We start from the raw sequence: 4,644 nt of genomic DNA on the forward strand, positions 1-4,644 counted from the left end.
AAGTGATTATGCAAAAAAATTATGCTCGGCTTTCTAATAACAATCGCACCATGCTCGATAATTCTTGTGCTGGCTCTTTTATGATGAAGCCTATTGAATTTAGATGGAATTTATTGGATATAATTAAACGAAACTCTGAAGATTGGGACCTCGACGAAGGTAAGGAGTCAGGTATGACACCTAAGTTTGATTGTGTTAAATCTTTTATGGATACCGATATTTTCCGTAAGTTTAGCACTAAATATGGACTTCACTCTGAGATAGTAGCTTCTTTGTGTGAATCTTTTGCTACTTATGTTGATCTCCCCAAGGAGAAGTGGTTTAAATATCATCCTCCCATAGAAGTAAAAGTAGCTACACCCATTAAAGTTGAAGAAAAGACTGTCACTTACAATGATCCTATTGTTCCCACTTCTTATGTTGAGAAACCACCTTTCCCTGTTAGAATGAAGGATCATGCTAAAGCTTCAACTGTTGTTCGTAAAAGCAATATTAGGACTTATACACCTCCTGAGCAAGTCAAAGTAGAACACAATATTGCTATTGTTAAAGATCTCTTGTCTGATAATATTGAAGGGCATGCTATTCAATTCTCTGGTGAAACTGCTAGAACTGCTAAACCCTGTAATAGAGATAAACATAGACCTGTGGTAGGCATGCCCATTATTTCTGTTAAAATAGGAGATCATTGTTATCATAGCTTATGTGATATGGGTGCTAGTGCTAATGTTATACCCATTGGCTTATACAAAGAAATTATGCATGAGATTGCACCTGCTGAGTTAGAGGAAATTGATGTTACAATTAAACTTGCCAATAGAGATACTATATCTCCAATGGGAATTGTTAGAGATGTTGAAGTCTTGTGTGGGAAAACCAAATATCCCGCTGATTTTCTTGTTCTTGGTTCTCCACAAGATAGCTTTTGTCCCATTATATTTGGTAGACCCTTCTTGAATACTGTTAACACTAAGATAGACTGCGAAAAGAATGTTGTTACTATTGGCTTGGACGATATGGTTCGTGAGTTTAATTTCTCTAAATTTAGTAAACAACATCGTGAGGAAGAGTTGCCTAGTAAGGATGAAATTATTGGTCTTGCTTCTATTGTTGTACCTCCTAGTGATCCTTTAGAACACTATTTGCTAGACCATGAAAATGATATGTTCATGAATGAAAGAAGGGAAATAGATGAAGTATTCTTTAAACAGGAACCTATTCTGCAACACAATTTGCCTGTTGAAATCCTAGGGGATCCTCCTCCACCAAAGGGTGATCCCGTGTTTGAGCTTAAACCGTTGCCTGATAATCTTAAATATGCTTATCTTGATGAAAAGAAAATATATCCTGTTATTATTAGCGCTAATCTTTCAGAGCATGAAGAGGAAAGATTATTGAAAACTCCGAAGAAGCACCGTGCCGCTATTGGATATACTCTGGATGATCTTAAGGGCATCAGTCTCACTCTATGTCAACATAAATAAATTTGGAAGCTGATGCCAAACCAGTTTGTGATCCTCAACAACGTTTGAATCCTAAAATGAAAGAAGTGGTGAGAAAGGAAATACTCAAGCTTCTGGAGGCAGGTATAATTTATCCCATTGCTGATAGTTAGTGGGTAAGTCCTGTCCATTGTGTCCCTAAGAAGGGAGGTATTACTGTTGTCCCTAATGATAAAGATGAATTGATTCCGCAAAGAATTATCACATGTTATAGGATGGTAATTGATTTACGCAAATTAAATAAGGCTACTAAGGAAGATCATTACCCCTTACCTTTTATTGATCAAATGCTAGAAAGATTACGCAAACATACACATTATTGCTTTCTAGATGGTTATTCTGTTTTTTCTCAAATACCTGTGTTGGCTAAAGATCAATCAAAGACTACTTTTACATGCCCTTTTGGTACTTTTGCTTATAGACGTATGCCTTTTGGTTTATGTAATGCACCTGCTACCTTTCAAAGATGCATGATGGCTATATTCTCTGACTTCTGCGAGAAAATTTGTGAGGTTTTCATGGATGACTTTTCCGTCTATGGTTCCTCTTTTGATGATTGCTTGAGCAATCTTGCTCGAGTTTTGCAGAGATGTGAAGAAACTAATCTTGTCTTGAATTGGGAAAAGTGCCACTTTATGGTTAATGAAGGTATTGTTTTGGGGCACAAAGTTTCTGAAAGAGGTATTGAAGTTGATAAAGCCAAGGTTGATGCTATTGAAAAGATGCCATGTCCCAAGGACATCAAAGGTATAAGAAGTTTCCTTGGTCACGCCGGATTTTATAGGAGGTTCATTAAGGACTTCTCAAAAATCTCTCAGCCTCTGACCAATTTATTACAAAAAGATGTACCATTTGTCTTTGATGATGATTGTGTAGAAGCATTTGAAATACTTAAGAAAGCATTAGTCTCTGCACCTGTTGTTCAGCCAACTGATTGGAATTTACCCTTTGAAATTATGTGTGATGCTAGTGATTATGCTGTAGGTGCTGTTCTAAGGCAAAGAGTTGATAAGAAATTGAATGTTATCCATTATGCTAGTAAGACTCTAGAGAATGCTCAAAGAAATTATGCTACTACCGAAAAGGAACTTTTAGCAGTTGTTTTTGCTTGTGATAAATTCAGACCCTATATTGTTGATTCTAAAGTTACTATTCACACAAATCATGCTGCTATTAAATATCTTATGGAAAAGAAAGATGCAAAACCTAGACTTATTAGATGGGTTCTCTTGCTGCAAGAATTTGATTTGCATATTGTTGATAGAAAAGGAGCTGAGAACCCCGTTGCAGACAACTTGTCTAGGTTAGAGAATGTTCTTGATGACCCACTACCTATTGACGATAGCTTCCCTGATGAACAATTAAATATCATAAGTACTTCTCGTAGCACTCCATGGTATGCTGACTATGCTAATTATATTGTTGCTAAATTTATACCACCTAGCTTCACATACCAACAAAAGAAAAAGTTTTTCTATGACTTGCGACATTACTTCTGGGATGACCCACATCTTTATAAAGGAGTAGATGGTGTTATTAGACGTTGTGTACTTGAGCATGAAGAGGAACAGATCCTACGCAAGTGTCACTCTAAAGCTTATGGAGGGCACCACGCTGGAGATAGAACTGCACATAAGGTATTGCAATCCGGTTTTTATTGGCCTACTCTCTTCAAGGATGCCCGTAAGTTTGTTTTGTCTTGCGATGAATGTCAAAGAATTGGTAATATTAGTAGACGTCAAGAAATGCCTATGAATTATTCACTTGTTATTGAACCATTTGATGTTTGGGGCTTTGATTATATGGGACCTTTTCCTGCCTCTAATGGATATACACATATTTTAGTTGCTGTTGATTATGTTACTAAGTGGGTAGAAGCTCTTCCAACTAGTAGTGCTGATCGTAACACTTCTATTAAAATGCTTAAGGAAGTTATTTTTCTGAGGTTTGGAGTCCCTAGATATTTAATGACTGATGGTGGTTCACACTTTATTTATGGTGCTTTCCGTAAGATCCTTGCTAAATACGACGTTAATCATAGAATTGCATCTCCATATCATCCGCAGTCTAGTGGTCAGGTAGAATTGAGCAATAGAGAGCTCAAATTAATTTTGCAAAAGACTGTCAATAGGTCTAGGAAGAATTGGTCCAAAAAACTTGATGATGCATTATGGGCCTATAGAATTGCATACAAAAATCCTATGGGTATGTCTCCGTATAAAATGGTTTATGGAAAAGCTTGTCACTTACCTCTCGAACTAGAACATAAGGCATACTGGGCTATTAAAGAGCTCAACTATGATTTCAAACTTGCCGGTGAGAAGAGGTTATTTGATATTAGCTCACTCGATGAATGGAGAACCCAAGCTTATGAAAATGCCAAGTTGTTTAAAGAAAAAGTTAAAAGATGGCATGACAAAAGAATACAAAAGCGTGAGTTTAATGTAGGTGATTATGTATTGTTATACAACTCTCGTTTAAGATTTTTTGCAGGAAAACTTCTCTCCAAATGGGAAGGTCCTTACGTTATCGAGGAGGTCTATCATTCCGGTGCTATAAAAATCAACAACTTCGCAGGCACAAATCCGAAGGTGGTAAACGGTCAAAGGATCAAACACTATATCTCACGTAATCCTATAAATGTTGAAACTAATATTATTGAAACCGTAACCCCGGAGGAGTACATAAAGGACAGTTTCCAGAACGTTCCAGACTCCGAAAAGGAATAGGTATGTGGTACGGTAAGTAAACCGACTCCAAAACAATTTTTAAGGCAATATTTCTCCGTTTTGGAATATTTAGAAAAATAGAAAAATAAGTAGCAGTCCGGGGAGGACACGAGGCCTCCACGAGGGTGGAGGGCGTGCCCTACCCCCCTGGGCGCGCCCCCTACCTCGTGAGCACCTCGTGTGCCCTCTGGACTCCGTTTTCTTGCACGATACGTATTTTGGTTGGTAAAAATTCATTATATATACTCCCGAAGGTTTTGACTCCCGTATCACGCAAATATCCTTTGTTTTTGTTTCGAGCTGTTGCTGCTGCAGACTAGAGCAAGATGTCTTCCCAAGATTCGGAGGGAGAGAGCTACATGGCTGATTATATTGCAAATCCAAAAGTATATGGGGATGTGGAGCATTATGGC

Source organism: Triticum dicoccoides, chromosome 2B (assembly GCF_002162155.2).
Source record: "Triticum dicoccoides isolate Atlit2015 ecotype Zavitan chromosome 2B, WEW_v2.0, whole genome shotgun sequence".
Classification (NCBI taxonomy): domain Eukaryota; kingdom Viridiplantae; phylum Streptophyta; class Magnoliopsida; order Poales; family Poaceae; genus Triticum; species Triticum dicoccoides.